We start from the raw sequence: 17821 nt of genomic DNA, 5'->3' as shown, positions 1-17821 counted from the left end.
GAGGCACAGTAGCCCGCGAACTTGTGGATGTCGTGCAGCTTGGGCAGCTTGGCATGCGCTCGATGGCCTTGATCTTCTTCGGGCTGGCTTCAATTCCGTGGGCGGAAACAAACTAACCAAGGAGCTATTTGGCTGGGATGCCAAACAAGCACTTCCCGGGGTTGAGCCAGATCTTGTAGTCGCTCAGGTTGGCGAAGGTCTCCTGGAGATCTTCGAGGAGGCTGAAGTACTTCTTAGTCTTGATGACAATGTCGTCCTGGTACATGTGCATGTTCCTGCCGATTTGGGGAGGAGGCACTTCTTTATGCAGCGCTGGAAGGTGGCGCCGGTGTTCTTCAGGCCGAACGACATGATGACATAGCAGTAGGCCTTAAAAGGGGTGATGAAGGAGGTCTTGAGCGGTCGACCGGGTCAAGCTTAATCTGGTGGTAGCTGGAGTATGCATCCAGGAAGGACAGCAAATCATGTCCGGCGGTAGAATCGAACATCTAATCTATCCTAGGCAGAGCAAACGGATCTTTGGGGCATGCCTTGTTCAGGCTGGTGTAGTCGATGCACATGCGCCACATCTTGTTCTTTGTCAGCACCACGACTGGGTTTTCCATCCAGTCCAGGTAGAATACTTCCATGATGAATCCGACTGCAAGGATTCAAGCGATCTCTTCACCGATGACATGCCGCTTCTCCTTTGAGAAACGACGGAGGGGTTGTTCCACCCTGTTTACCTCAGGCCGGACGTGGTTCTTGTACTTGGCAAACTTCGTCGGCACACCATGTATTTGTTTGGGAGACCATGTGAAGATGTCCCAATTCTCATGGAGGAAGTCGACGAGCTCGCCTTCCTATTTGCTGCTGAGGCCAACCCCGATGGTGACGCACTGCTTGGGGTTGGCCGAGTCGAGAGGCACCTGCTTGGTGTCCATCGATGGCATGAAGGCTACCTCTTTTGGTGACTAGAGAGGCGGAGGCAACATGGGTGGTTGCACCACAGGGTGGGCCACGAGCCAGTCGAGCTGGCACCTCTCCACGACAATGACCAAGGACTTGGGCACCAGTCTGCCGGCTTGAGCGCGCTTGATGGACTTCTTGTAATCCCCGTCGATGGTGATGATTCCCTTGGGACCCGACATCTTCATCATGAGGTAGGCATAGTGGGGGATCGCCATGAACTTGGACAGAGTCGGATGACCAAGCAGCGGGAGATAGGGGCTGCTCAGGTCCACCACCTCGAACCACACCGTCTCACACCGGAAGTGGCTCTTGGTGCTGAAGAGGACGTCGAGCCGGATCTTTCTCATGGTGGAGCAAGACTTCCTTGGCACGATGTCGTGGAAGACCATCTGAGTTGTCCGCAGGTGGGTCTCCTTGAGACCAAGCTTGAGAAGGGTGTCGCGGTAGAGAATGTTCATGCTGCTTCCGGCATCGACCAACACCCGTCAGAATCGGTAGGTGAGCTTCTCGAACATGATGGTGGGGTCAAGGACGAGGGCATAGCTGCCCGGGTTCGGCATCACAGCCAGGTGGTCCGCCCAACTCGAGGTGATGGGATTTTCAGACCAATTCATGTATTGAGGGACGAAGGGTACTGTGGCATTCACCTCATGTCGGCGCTTGCGCTCGGCGTGTTTGTCGTCGTCCTCGCTAGTGAAGACGGTGTATGTTCCGTCCTGATCGGTGAAGTGGTCCATGAGCCGGCCATCGTTGGGATTCGGAGCCGACACTACCGGAGGCACCGGAGCCGGAGAACGCTAACCTGGAGTGGCGGGGGAACCGGAAGGCCCTCGCACTGAGCCAGTCGCTGGGAGAAGCTATAGTGGCGGAGGGTGTGTGTGGCCGGCTTCGCACCATTGTGCATCATGCATGCCATGACGAGCATCTGCTCGAAGCTGAGCTTGTGCAACCACGTGGACTCGCTGGTGCGCTGCCGTTGGGCCACGCCCTGGACAGTCGGCTTCTCTTTTTCCATGATCACCACCAGCTATCTGTTATACCATTGGTCCGGCTGGTCTTGGTTGCACTTGCCATTGGGGTTGCTATTCTATTGGGGCCGGGTGTTGCCAGCCGGCTTCTGGCCGGCCGGGCTAGCCATCACGGCCTTGCTAGTTGCGTCGACCTTGGCACGAATGGCGGAGTCGGTGGTGGCGTACTTGTCCGCCTTGATCATGAAGTCCGCCAGGGAGGCTGGCTCAGAGCACATGAGCTTCTGATTCAACAAGTTGTCGTTGCGGCAACCCTCGGAGAAGACCTTCGTCGCCTGGACCTCGTTCCGTCCTTCGCAGGAGTTGCACAGCTTGGTCCAACGGTTGGGGTAGTCACGCAGGGACTCGCCCGAGCCTTGGACGCACATGGCCAATTCGCAGGGCCGACACAGACTCTTGTAGGTGCCAATGAAGTTGCATACGAACATCTCTTCAATGTCGGTCCAGACGTGCTCCTTCGTTGGCGGTGTTGATGAGCTCATGGACACATTGCTCCTTCGTTGGCGGTGTCGATGAGCTCGTGGACACATTGCTCCTTCAGCGTGCGCTCCACACACTCCAAGTTGGAAAGGTCGGCAATGGAGGCGCCGGGGGCCTTTAGGTTGGCCACGGGCGTGTTATAGGTGGGGAATTGTTGTAACACATCGGCTGGGCTCGGTGCCAGCTGGGTGAGGCCATAGACGATGTTGTACTCGCGCTGCGCAGACTCTATCTGGTGTTGCATGGTGGCAAGGGCGGTAGCCTTCGCAAACAGCTTCTCGTGGGCTGCCTCGAGCTCAGCCGTGGCAGCAGTCGGGTTGACATATGGCGCGATGGGGGTTTGCGGTCCCTTCAAGGATGCACGGATGACGTCAGACGTGCCAGTGTGGGACGCAGCCATGCCCGCCGCCCCCAAGGCCTTGGCACGCCGTGAACTGGAGGTGGAGCCGGTAACCATCACCTCAATACAGAGGTAAAGGCGGTTGGCATCTCCCGAAGCGGTCACAAAGATCGCTGATGTCGTTGGGGGACATGTCACTGACGAACCGCACCGGATTGGAGATGGCAATTACCTCGTTGGGGTACTCGTTGGAGGCGGGTGGGTCGCTGATGCACAGCTTGTCGAAGAGTTCACAGAGGTTGTATATGTCGACAGGGTTGCCATCGCTGAGCAGCACATCGAGGGGAACAACGGTGCCACCTCGAGGCAGACGGGGCCGATGCCGCGTGATCCTTCGACATCAGTGGGAGCGGATGTCACGGGGGTGCACAGTATCCCAAGCGCGATGCGCTCGGACGGGGTTGCGAGGTCTCCCGCTCGGATTGTGTCTCCGGCCGACACCGTGCACGGCCCCATGGTGGGCAACAACTGTCATAGTTTTGTCACAACACATGCCATGTGTGGCTTATCTCGACTAGTTGGGGCCAATGTGCATCGATGGACTCCGGGAATAGGATTCGGAATAGGCGGTGGTGACACGCGATGTACCCAGGTTAGGAGCCCATTGTGGGAGGTACTGTCGGAATCGGGGCTCTGCAGACCCAAGAAAAGTTTTGAACTCTGGGGTGCACCCGCTCTCCCACCGTGTTCTTTCTTAACTTCACGGTGACTCTCCAGCGACACGAGCTTAAGGGAAGCGAACTAGAACACACGATACTTTACCCAGGTTAGGGCCACCTCACGGTGTAAGACCCTACTCCTGCTTGTTTTAGGGGTTGCTTGAGGTGGAAGACGAGTATAAAGGCGGTTTTCGCCCTAGTGGAGATGATGGGGGTCCGAGGTCTGGGCTCGTTACAAAGTCCGGGCCTCTCTTTTATACTAGGCTTGGTCCTCTTCCCCCAAAAACAGTGGCGGAAAATATTGCCAAAAAGGCCAATTTGAAAGGGGACATGACTGCAGTCCGCCCTGATAAAAATGGTCTTCGCGTGCAAAAAGGCTTCTTCAGGACGCGCTGGTAGGCTCTGGGGTGACCTCCGTCCTGCCGAGCCCCCAGCCTGTGTCCTCTTGCACCAATTAGGGAACCTTTGGAGGGTTTCCATGGAAACCCACAACTGGCCTACTTCATTAGCATTGGAGAGGAAGTCCTCTCTGTGTGTTTGATGGTATCGCCCCTGTGCCGCGTGTGCTACCTGCATCACACACGCGGAGGCACGGGGCCATAGGGCCCGGCTCCATCGCCCTCGAGGAGCCCACCTCATGAGAGCTTCAAGGCTAGCCTCGGGATGCGCCCTTGTTGCGGGCGTCCCCTCATGATCCTTGGTGGTGGTCCCCTTATGCTTGCCTCACGAAGCTTGCCGGTGGGCCGAACCAAGCTTGCCCCTCTGTGTTGCGCACGGGGCCAGAGGCCTACATGCCTGGGTACCCCTGGTCCGAGAGGCCCGACAGTAGCCCCCAGGCCCGCATTGTGCATAGCTCCTCCTGGTGGAGGGCGAAGCGACGCGGGGCCCCATCTTCTGCGGTCTCGGCTCTACGCGTGGAATCTAACACATTGCGGAACTACCCCCCGCGATGCTCTGGGAACCACCTCGAGTGAGCTGATGCAAAGCCCGTGTGTAACGTGTGCCATTATTGCTCTTGATTATCACCACCCACTTGTGCCACCTTCCCGCACGAGTTTGTCGGTTGGGGAACAAGATGACGCAAGCCGAACCTGCCCATGGACCAGCCGTGGCACGCGGCGCACGACAGGACGCACGTTGAGGGAGTTCAGGATTCTGGGGTCCTCAGGCGGCTGGTTTGTCAATGCCAAGTTGCCGCATTGGGCCGTACTATTGAATACTGGTCCTTATGAAGGCCTCTACTGTGGAAGGGATGTTCCGAAGATTGGAGCGTACTCCAAGCTTAGAAGTACTAGGTCAACTCATCTATCCCTGACTAATAGTCGGTAACTTATAAACCATAGGGTCCGTGGTGTCTATATAAATCAGGGACCCCTATTCATGTAGAGGAGGCCGAATCATCTAGGGTTTAGCATATACGATCTCGAGGTAGATCTACTTTGTAATCATCTTCATCAATACAATCATTTAGAACGTACGGCATAACCTCCATAGGAGGGCCCAAACCTGGGTAAACCGTTGTCTCCCCCTTCTTCCTACAACCCATCGATCCAAGGTCCACAGTTCTGGACCCCCCATCCGAGATCCGCCGGTTTTGACACCGACATTGGTGCTTTCATTGAGAGTTTCATTGTTGGATCGCTGAGAAGATCGATGCCTCACTTAATCGTCAGCGACATAATTAGCAATTGAGACGTCTTTGTCCCCGGCAAGTTCTCTCGTTCGGCAGCACTACGGTGCGTCCAGACCCAACCAGCCGTCTTGGCCAGTCGGAGTTTTAATCCCCGATCAACAAACGAGGTCAGGGACTTTCGAATTCTCAACCCATCCATGGACCGATCTGGTCCTCGCAAGAATCCTGGCTTCGGCCGATGAGATCAAAAGCACCGGAGCTTTAACTTCAGCTCTCGCATCTGGCCATATCCTCGGATCCCTCTCTTCTGAAGAGTCGACCCCTAGATAAGACCCGACTCTGACGGCTGGATCACAGCAAGCGGCTTTTGCTGAACACGCCTCCCTCATGGAGGCCCTAGAGGTTAAATCTCAAAACCATCCAATGATGCACTAGGACGAGCCCTTAGTGTTAAACGAGATGCTCAGCCAGATCCAGTCATTACACATCTCAACCAGCCCGCCCCACTTGTTGCACGGGTCTGACTCAGAATATGGGGACTTTTACGGCCCACCCATTACCCACTTGGTAGGTACCATTGAAGATTTAACCGATGTGTTGGACTGCAGCTCCGAGGAGCTTGAAGGCATGGACGACGAGGCTGATGAACCCACTCTCACAAATACAGGGCAATGGGCCGCAACTTCCACTTATGACGTCTACATGGTGGACACGCTCGGTAACAACGGCGACCTCCCCCAGCCAAATGATGGAAAATCCAGGGAGGAGAATTGAAAGCGCCGAAATTAGCGTAAGCGTGCTAAGGCGAACAACGGAAAAATCTCTGCCCAAGGCACTCAGAAAAATAAAACCCCAGAGGACCACGGTTACCTCAGAATTCCAAAACATCCATAACAGGATGCGGACAAGCCCGAGCAGCAGGATGTCCCCGACGACATCAGCAAGTCGGACAATTATGATTACCCCCCCCCCCCCGTCGATGACTACCCAGAGGACGAAGACTTTGCAGTTCCCGTTGACCCTGGAGGTCAAAGTTTCGGCAGCTACTCCTAGCTACCACTCGAAGCTTAAAGGTGAACGAGCGTCAACACCAGGCCGAGCAAGATACCATAAATAGCTGGTGAACCAAGGTACTCGCCGTCGAATAAGAACACGACCCGGGATGACCGGATTAGAAGAAAAGTTACTCACCTCGCCGTCTACTACCACAATTTGATGACGAGGCCCCGAAGGCTACATCCCCAAGTGCACAAATTACGACCAACCTGACCGCCAGCCCCGAGGGGACGAGAGGGTGGTGTCGGATGACGAATACTATCCCGGGCCTCCCCGCGGAAATGGGAAGGAAAAAGTGCATCCTCGTGGCAGACACGACCTGCGATACAACCTGGATAACAAGACAGGTCATAACAAGTCCATTTACGGGTCTAGAAGGTACTCCCCCACTAGATTGAACGAAGAGCCACCTCGGGTCTCCTACTACGCCAGAGACTGGGATTCATACCGGACTCAACCCAAAGCCTACCTTCGGCACAAGATAGCCCGGACAAGAGGCGCCACACACCCACTATGGTTCACAGACAAAGTAATGCAACATCAATTTCCGGAGGGATTTAAACCCATTAACATAGAGCAGTACGACAGAACTACGGATCCTGTCGTGTGGATAGAAGACTTGCTTCTCCGTATTCACATGGCGAGAGGAGATGATCTCCATGCCATCAAACACTTACTCCTCAAGTAGAAAGGGCCAGCATGACACTCGGTAAACAGCCCGCCCGAGAACTTGATCAGAAGCTGGGAAGAGCTCGAAGAAGCCTTCCTGACCAATTTCCAGGGGACCTATGTCGGCCCCCGCATTCCTCCGACCTAAGCAATGTCGTCCAAAAGGTGGGCGAGTTGGCCACAGAGTTCTGGAACCGGTTCTTAACAAAGAAAAACCAAATTATGGATTGCCCAGACACCGAAGCAATAGCCTCTTTTAGGCAAAACATTCGAGACGATTGGTTGGCTCGTCAACTCTGACAGGACTGGTCAAGGACAATGTCCGCCGTCACTTCCCTCATGACCCGCTTTTGCGCGCGCGAGGACAACTGGCTAGCTCGGCGTAGACATAACACGGACGGCCCTAGAACCGCAGAGGTTCGGGGCGGAAACGTTAAGCCAAGGAAAAACAAGAACAAGTAGTGTCCCCGCGTTGGCAACGCCGAAGACTGAGCAGTAAATGATGGGTTCTACAGCTCCAAGCCAGGACAACGGAAGAAACTCTTCAAAGGGAACAAAGACGGGCCAACCCAATAGAAAAAAATTATGGAACAACACTGTCAAATCCATGGCACTCAAGATAAGCCATCCACTCACACCAACTGTAACTGTTGGGTATTCAAGCAGGCTGGCAAAGCAGTTGCCGAAGAACAAGGAAGGAGCCCTCAAAGAGAAGACGACAAGGAGCCCTGTGGCCCAAACAACAGGGGCCAAAAACAGTTCCCTCCCAAGGTAAAAACCATAAACATGATTTACGTGGCTCACATACGCAAGAAGGAGCTGAAGCGAGCCCTCCGAGAAGTCTATGTCGTAGAACCTGTAGCTCCAAACCATAATCCATGGTTGGCTTGCCCGATCACATTCGACTGCAAGGATCATCCGACAAGTATCCAGGAAACAGGGTCGGCTGGTACTTCTTGAACAACAGCGCCAAAAATTGACACGTTGACGGAGACTTGCTTGCGTCGGTTTTTCCCTTGAAGAGGAAAGGGTGATGCAGCACAGGAGCAGTAAGTATTTCCCTCAGTTTGAGAACAAGGGTATCAATCCAGTAGGAGAATCTCGTCAAGTCCAGAGTACCTGCGCAAACGCAAATGAGCTTGCACCCAACGCTATAAAGGGGTTGTCAATCCCTTCAAGATTGATTGCAAAGTGAGATCTGAAGGCAGAAAGTGCAAAGAAGTAAAAGAGTAAGGCTGAAAATATGGTGCGGAGTAGACCCGGGGGCCATAGTGTTCACTAGAGGCTTCTCTCAAAATAGCAAATATTACGGTGGGTGAACAAATTACTGTCGAGCAATTGATAGAACCGCGCAAAGTCATGACGATATCTAAGGCAATGATCATACATATAGGCATCACGTCCGGGACAAGTAGACTGATACTTTCTGCATCTACTACTATTACTCCACACATCAACCGCTATCCAGCATGCATCTAGTGTATTGAGTTCATGACGAACAGAGTAACGCCTTCAGCAAGATGACATGATGTAGAGGGATAATCTCAAAACCAATGATGAAAACCCGATCTTGTTACCCTTTTGTCATGGTCACCGCATGATATGAACCCAAAACCAATCACTTCTCCCATTGCAAGAATCATAGATCAAGCTGGCCAAACAAAACCACAACTCGAAGAGAATTACAAGGATATGAAATCATGCATATAAGAGATCAGAAGAAACTCAAATAAGATTCATAGATAATCTGATCATAAATCCACAATTCATCAGATCTCGACAAACACACCGCAAAAGAAGATTACATCGGATAGATCTCCATGAAGATCATGGAGAACTTTGTATTGAAGATCGAAGAGGGAGAAGAAGCCATCTAGATACTAGCTATGGACCCGTAGGTCTATGGTGAACTACTCACGCATCATATTAGAGGTCATAGTGTTGATGAAGAACCCCCCCGTGTCCGAATCCCCCCTCCGCCAGGGCACCAGAACGTGCCCCAGATGGGATCTTGTGGAGACAGAAGCTTGCAGAGGCAGAAAAGTACTTTCGATGATCTCCTGAATTTTTCTGGAAATTTTGGGAATATATAGGAGAAAGACCTAGGGCAGAGGTGGCGGGCCCCCATGGCCACGGCTAGGGGGCTTGTGGGGTCCGTGGTGGCCCCCTGCCCTCGTTCTCGGGCTCCCCGATCTTCTTTTGTTTCAGAAAAAATCTTTTTGGAAGTTTCGTTCCATTTGGACTATGTATAAAATCCTCCTCTAAAAAGGGTCACAAACACGGAAAAAACAGGAACTCGCACTTGGCACTGAGTTAATAAGTTAGTCCCAAAAAAGATATAAAAGGCATACAAAATATCCAAAGTTTGACAAGATAATAGCATGAGACCATAAAAAAATATAGATACGTTGGAGCCGTATCATCGGCCGCCATCGTTCTCGATCGCTTCATAGATGGGTACTACCTCACCCGAGTCCTCATGGTCGGAGGAAGTAGCCTTAATCTGATTTACATGGATACGGTGAATAAGATGGGCATTGACCCGTCACGAATAAAACCAAGAAACACTACCTTTAAAAGAGTGATTCCTCGCGTTGAAGCTCGCTGCTCTGGTACCATAACGCTGGAAGTCGTGTTCAGATCACCCGAGAACTTCCGCAGCAAAGACTTGATCTTCGACATTGTCCCCTTCCGCGGCGGGTACCACGCACTACTCGACTGCACCGCCTTCGCCCAATTTAGTGCGGTGCCTCACTATGCCTATATCAAACTTAAGATGCCCGGACCCCGAGGAGTCATCACCATCAACGACAACACAGAACGATCTCTCTAGACCGAAGAACACACCGCAGCCTTAGCGACCGAAGGCGAACACGATGAAACGACAAGTCACAAGCGATCAAGCCGCGATAGACTAGAAGCGATTCTGAGCTCAATCAGGTACCCAAAAGAGTTCCTCGGCTTCGAATACATAGGGGTACCCATCCCATAGCATACCCCAAACACGTTCAAGGTATGTCCCTCGCGTACACAATTCCATTCTTCGAATAACATGGGATGTTGTGGGAGCCTTTGAACAAGTACCATATGCTCAGCTAGATTAAACTATGGTGCCAACTTCTTCCCGGACACATAGGGGATATCGTAAAGAACTCCCAAGGGTCAAGATGTATGTCATCAATAGCTACTCATGGCTAGTCGATTGAAAGCCCGTCTGCCCTTTGCAACAACATTTTAAGGAACCCCCCCTCAATGTCTTGAGGTAATGCAGCCAGAAGCCAGGTGTACGTCAAGTCACTCGCAAAAAGGCCGGAGGGGAGGCGTTGGTTATATTCAATACTTTCTTGTACACAGCGGCCTTGGTGCCGAGAATTATAAAAATTCCTCGCTCATATATGTCATAGATGCATCTCTTTCCATTTTAATTTACTTATCTTTATGCATGTTTCTCTACTATGTGGTGCTAATAGGACAAACTTATTTCATGATTGCTAAAAAAGTGTGACCGGATACTGAACCGGGGGCTGGGATACATTGACCGCCCCGAGCACTATACCGTCACTCTTTCTTTTATAGATGTATTTGATTTCTCTGGATTTTGCATTATATGCATTGGTTCTGAATTATGCCTTAGGTCTACAGTTGGATTGCCCCGCTCCTGTGCTTACCCCCTTACGTTCCGCTAGTTCGGCTAAAGGGGCAAAGGGAGAACCACTGACATTGTATTCCCAGCTTGCCTAGATTTGAAATACCTCAGTGGAGAAATCCGAAAACTGGGCGTCATAATGAGCAAGAACTAGTCTGCAATCCGAGTTGATTTGCATAGTCGATAGAGGCTATTCCATGTCACACGGACATGTTTGCAATTAAACAAACCCTGCATTAATCATTCTGATCTTAGGTTTTTTCCGATTACTGCAACAAGGGATGGAGGATTTTCATTATCCCCCGCATTATAACATTCCTAACGCTATGTGAAAGCGATAAAGTGTCATAGTCTGATTGCCTCGTTTCCGTCCTATACTACCACCTTCGGGTACCAACTAAATTGGCTAAGGGTCATGTGTGGATGATGTAACACCCCAAGTAGTACCTACATGGGGGTTGAAGCTGACGACTCGCAACTTTTAGATTAAAAGGGACACAAGATGAATCAAAATAATATATAGCATACTCAACTTAGGACATGTATTGTTTAAAGCAGATTGTTCTTGGTTACATCAACATATATTTATTCTAATAGTACATGCTTGGAGCATTGCGATTCGGTCGCCCGAGCACCCTCCATGGTGGAAGAGAAGTACATCTCGGGGTGCCTGTGCTCCTTCCGGCGGGCGGCAAATCAGTACCCAGCTTTAGCGGCCTTACCCCCTGGAAGTGCACCATCATTCGCACGAAGGCCATCCGAGCACCCTTTATACATACTAAGCGATGTAGGGCTTCAATCCGAGGTGCGGCTTCAATCAGCTTCCGCACCAGGGCAAAGTAGTTGTTCAGCAAGGGCTTGGTAGGCCACAGACGAACACACAGGTCCTTCATAACCGGCTCAACCATCTTGTGTAATTCAAGGAACTGTTTCATTTCGTAGCTCATACTGGGGTTAGCCTCAGGGGTATCAAACCGAGCCTAGAATAGTAGGTGCTCGGCATCCCCGTCGTGAGCCACAAAGTACTTGGATGCATCTGCCGCACTCTTTGGAAGGTTGATGAAGGCGCCTTTGGAATGCCATATCCACGTAAGAAAGGCAAATTGGGTCGCCCCAAAGGTACACTGTAGTAAGTATGGCTTACCAGTGCCATAAGCTTGACTTGGCGCACCCCTTCTTCATAGAACCTCCGCTCCACCTGCTTCGATTGGAGCTCAGCGGATAGCTTGGTCTGTTCGGCTGCGTGATCTTTGGATTTTTGCACACGCTTTGTTTGACTCTCCTACCTAAATTAACTTATGTCAAAAATTAGGACCGATTAATTTTTTTATGACTGATTGTGATGCTTCATGTGATAGCTGCTTGCTTCCTTGTTTTGCCTGTGTTTAAATCCAAATGTTCCTGCTACTCTCTAGAATCACATCCTTGACCCAAACCCTTGCCTAATTATCATGCCATGTGTATGGGACCAGAAACTATTTTCACCAAATAATATTTTGACCAAAAAGCTTTTATTTAATTTAAGCTTTCCAAAATCCCTGAGATGGGACTCGTACTACAAGTCCCCAAATTAGGGAAGTTGTTTTACTCCAAATATTTTATTTAAATCCCATTTTCAAAATGGATTCCCAAAACCACAATATTATTATTTTAAAATTTATTTTAGTATTTTATTTAAATACCTTTTTCTGAGGCCAGAAATGATCCCTTATGAAGGAAAGTTCTTTTTATTGCCATCAAATTATTTGAGAAAATTTAGGTTAACTCACTCGACATATATATTCCATATATGGAAGTTTCAACACATGGTCACGTTCAGAATATTAGGAAGAACCCTTCAAAACCCTTTCTGCCTATTTCAAGCTTTTGGAATATTTCTATAAGAAATATTCATAATAAATCCCAGTAAAATTCTATCATATCACCCATGATATATGTCATGATCTTGCCAAGTTTCATCTCAATCCAAGTTTATTTGATTCAGCTAAATATTCCAAAACCCTATCTGTCCAGATCCAAATTTGAGAAACTATACATTGCCAAATATCTCCACTTGTGCTCAAATCTGGTGGACTTTTTATGATACTGCAATAATGCATCCACACCAAGTGGTGCATCAAGGAGAATATAACAAGTTGTCCCAAACCCCTCAAAATTTGTCTGTTGATTTCTAACCTTGGGAAACTTTACATTATAAAGTTTCTCCAATTGATCGCAAACTTTCTGGCATGCTATAATGCTCAAATATTTCCACCACAACAAGTTGTGGATTTGTGGCAATTGATTTGCATGGTTTTATATGCAAAAAGACATTTCTGCCCATTTCATGGGTTTTCAAGTCTACATTGGAAACTTTCTCCACCAAATCCCAAATCCGGTGTCCAAGCTTATTTTCACCTATTATGTGATCATGTTAAGTTTCATAGTTAATGGAGTTCGTTTGCTAGCCCTAACATCCATCAAACACCTTCTCTCCATTTACTAAAGTTGCAGCATTGCCCCTTCTACTATGTCCCTTGAGCTCAAATTTTTACTACAACTCTCTCTAGTCCCCTTTTACCTCCAGTAACCTTGCCATGACCACTGATCAGTTATTGGAGGGTAACTCCATCTATCTACCTCTGATTTCTACCTTGGCAACACTATTTTACTCCGCTTGGTATGTTTCTGCTCAAGACAAAGGCCCCACCTCTTTCCAGGGCACCTCTAGAGTGCTAATGCATCATTTCAAACCAAAGTATGGCATGCTCATGTGGGAAAAATGAGCAGCCATTCTAAGACTAGGTTTTGGGCAGAAATATAGCTCTGAACTTTGAGTACTAGATACACTCCTCCTCCCGAGCTGAAATTTAGCAGTATTGTAGTTCTGACATACCTAACACTGCTAGACATAGTTTCATTTCCAAATTACCCGAGTAAGCACCCTCATTTCCAACCCTAAGTTTGCTACTACAATCTTAATTGCAGTCAAAACCCAGTCCAACCTGATCCACTTGGGTCCAAACCTCACTAGTGCTCCGTGGCATGCATGCCTTGCATTTTTGACACCTTGGTCTGGCCAAGGGGTGGCCATGGACATGAAGTGGGGTGGTGACCACCTCCCTGGCATGCAAAAATGGCGCTCTGCGCCTTGTCCCCTTCCTGTAGCCCGCCCGAGGCAGCAACAACACGTCTCAATGCACCACCGGACCCCCTTTGACCATTCATGCCCCTCCCCGACACAAGCTCGCCTTCAAAATGCCCCGTGCAAGCATGCTTCCCCGTGCCCAAAGAACACCCAAGAGCATCTAAGGTCCTCTTCCATGCCCCCTTGTTTGTCCTTTTTCCCTCGAGCCCAAGAGCGTCGAATCCCTTCCCCCTCCTCCCATAAACCTCCTGAGCCTCCCGACTCCTTCTCCCGAGCTCCCTCCTCTTGCCATGGCCGTTGTAGCGTCGCCTCGGTCACGCTCGCGTCTGAGCTCCCCGGACCTCCTTCTCTCTCCCTAGCTCCTCCCGGAGCACCACCAGCACCCCCACAGACTTCCCGTGAGCTCTCCCATCTTCCGGGTGTTGTAGGAGCGCCGCAGCCTCAGCCACCCATCGACCTACCCGTCGCGGCCAAGATCATGCACTCCCCGCTGCCCTTTGGCGTGAGAAAGTCACCCAGGTAGGTGCACCCTGTCACCCTGAACGCGCCAGTGGCTAGAGCACCGTCGAGGATGACCGGTACTGCCGGGGCGAGCCCCAGCACGGCTCTGCCCCGCCTCCTCTACTCCCCCTCGATCAGGCGATAGGTAGAAGAAAGGACCGATAGGTGGGCCCCCCTGTAAGCGGAACCGCCATCGGGCCCAGCGGTTTAAGTGGTCGAGCCCTAGTGGGATCCGCCAACCTCAGGCGGAAACGCATTTATGGCAAGCCGTCTTTGACGTGGCCTTCACAGGCGCGCGCCAGTGATTAGTGGGCCGGCCCATGGCACTCGAGCGCTATCCAGTGCCCTGGGCACTTTTGGGTAACGTAGTAGTTTCAAAAAATTTCCTACGCCATACAAGGGTCTATCAATGGAGAAACCAGTAATGAGTGAAGTAGTAGAGCATCTTCATATCTTTGAAGATCGCTAAGCGGAAGCGTTGCTGGAACGCGGTTGATGGAGTCTTACTCGTAGCGATTCAGATCGCGGTGGATTCTAATCTATGCACCAAACGACGGTGCCTCCGTGTTCAACACACGTGCAGTCCGGTGACGCTTCCAATGCCTTGATCCAGCAAGGAGGGAGGATGGATTGAAGGAGAGATGCGGCAGCATGACAGCATGGTGACAGTGGAGCTGCGTGGTAACTCCGACAAGGACAACGGAAGACGAGGAGGAGGAGATGTAGGGCTGCGCCGAGAGAGAGAGAGAGAGAAGTTTTTTCAAATCAGCCCCAAACCCTCCACTTTTATAGGAGTAGAGGGAGGAGGGTGCCAACCGTTAGGGTTTCCCACCCTAAGGGGTGCGGCAGCCCATCAAGGGCAAGGGGCGACGGGCAAGGGTGGAGAGGTGGTGGCGCCCTAGGGTGGGCTAGCCCACCACACCTAGGGTTAGCCCACCACCCTCTCTATTGTGACTTGGGCTGAAGGTGGTGGCGCACCAACCCACTTATGGGTTGTTGCCAATCCACTTTTGGCCAAAATACCCTTTCGTGGCTTGTGGCCCTTCCCGGTGGTCCCGGTACATTACCGTTATCGCCCCAAACAATTCGAGCGACCAAATCCTCACTTCCTATATATAATTATTTACCTCTGGAGCATTCCGGAACCCCTCGTGATGTCTGGTATCTCATCTGGGACTCCGAACAACCTTCGGTAACCACATACACTATTCCCCTATAACTCTAGCGTCATCGAACCTTAGGTGTGTAGACCCTGCAGACATGACTGAGACACCTCTCTTGTCAATAACCTATAGCGGGGTCTGGATATCCATGTTGGTTCCCACATGTTCCACGATGATCTCATCGGATGAACCATGATGTCGGGGATTCGATCAATCCCGTATGCAATTCCCTTTTGTCTACAGGTATGATACTTGCCCGAGATTCGATCGTCGGTATCCCTATATCTTGTTCAATCTCGTTACCGGAAAGTCTCTTTACTCACTCCGTAAGACATCATCACGTGGCTAACTCCTTAATCACACTGAGATCAATATGATGACGGATTACCGAGTGGGACCAGAAATACCTCTCCATCACACGGAGTGACAAATCCCAGCAGATTCGTACAACCCAACAGATACTTTCGAAGATACGTGTAGTGCACCTTTATAATCACCCAGTTACGTTGTGACGTTTGATATACCCAAAGAACTCCTACGGTATCGAGGAGTTGCACAATCTCATGGTCTAAGGAAATGATACTTGACATTAGTAAAGCTTTAGCAGATAAACAACACGATCTAGTGCTATGCTTAGGATTGGGTCATGTCCATCACATCATTCCCAATGATGTGATCCCGTTATGAATGACATCCAATGTCCATGATCAGGAAACCATGATCATCTATTGATCAATGATCTAGCCAACTAGAGGCTCACTAGGGACACATAGTGATCTATATATTCACACATGTATTACGGTTTCCGGTTAATACAATTATAGCATGAATAATAGACACTTATCGTAGACTAGGAAATATAATAATAACCACTTTATTATTGCCTCTATGACATATTTCCAACAGTCTCCCACTTGCAATAGAGTCATTCTGATGAATCAAACACCCATAGAGTTCTAGTGCTCATCATGTCTCGCTCGTGGAAGAAGTTTAGTGAATGGATCTGCGATATTTGGATCCGTATGTACTTTACAAATATCTATATCTCCATCTTAGATGTATCCACGAAAGGAATTGAAGCGCCGCTTGATGTGCCTAGTCTTGTTTTGAAACCTGGTCTGCTTTGCAATAGCAATAGCTCCAGGATTGTCACAGAATAGAGTCATCGGGCCTAACGCACTTTGAATCACTCCTAGGTCGGTGATGAACTCCTTCATCTAGACTCCTTCGTGTGTTTCTTGTGAAGAAGCTATGTACTCCTCTTCACATCTAGATGCCGCCACAACGCTTTGCTTGCAACTGCACCAGCTAACTGCCCCAGTATTCAAAATATACACGTATCCAGTTTGTGCCTTGGAGTCATCTGGATCTGTGTCGAAGCTAGCATCGACGTAACCTTTTACGACGAGCTCTTCGTGACATCCATATACAAGAAACATATCTTTAATCCTTTTCAAGTACTTTAGGATATTCTTGACTGGTGTCTTGTGATCCACTCCTAGATCACTCTCGTATCTGCCTACCAAACTTATGGCAACGTTCACATCAGGTCGGGTACACAACATGGTATACATGATAAAGCCTATGGCTGAAGCATAGGGGACGGTACTCATCTTTTCTCTATCTTCCGCCATGGTCGGCCATTGAGTCGTACTCAACCTACACACCTTGTAATACAGGCTTTGTGAAAGACCTATGAGGCGTCTCGATCTATCTCTATAGATCTTGATGCCTAATATGAAAGCTGCTTCTCCAAGGTCCTTCATTGAAAAACACATATAATGTGAGAAATGCTACAAAGATCCCACTCACTTTATTGTAAATACAGTCTTCTCCATAAGTCTTTATAAACCCAAACTTTTGATCACCTCATCAAAGCGAATGTTCGAACTCCGAGATGCTTGCACCAGCCCATAGATGCAGCGCTGGAGCTTGCATACCTTGTAAGCATTGCTAGGATCGACAAAACCTTCCGGCTGTATCATATACAATTCTTCCTTAAGAAAGTCGTTCAAGAATGCCGTTTTGACATCCATTTGCCAGATTTCATAATCATAAAATGCGGCAATTGCTAAGATGATTCGGACCGACTTCAGCATCGTTACGGGCGAGAAGGTCTCATCATAGTATATCCCTTGAACTGGTTGATAACCCTTAGCGACAAGGCTAGCCTTATAGATCCATTTATTGTCACATTACCATCCGCGTCAGCCTTCTTCTTAAAGATCCATTTATTTTCTATAACTCGTCGATCACTGGGAAAGTCCACCAAATTCCATACTTTGTTCTCACACATGGATCCTATCTCGGATTTAATGGCCTCAAGCCATTTGTTGGAATCCGGGGCCGCCATCACTTCTTCATAGTTCGAAGTTTCAGTGTTGTCCAACAACACGATTTCAAGGTGATTTGGTTCACTAAATAATTCGAAAACCCTTTCTGTCCAGAACCAAGTTCAAATATCTCTACATTGCAAAATTTATCCAAGTGAGTTGAAACTTTGCAAGA

This window comes from Hordeum vulgare, chromosome 6H (genome assembly GCF_904849725.1).
Source record: "Hordeum vulgare subsp. vulgare chromosome 6H, MorexV3_pseudomolecules_assembly, whole genome shotgun sequence".
NCBI classification, from domain to species: Eukaryota; Viridiplantae; Streptophyta; class Magnoliopsida; order Poales; family Poaceae; genus Hordeum; species Hordeum vulgare.
This window is presented reverse-complemented; position numbering follows the sequence as displayed.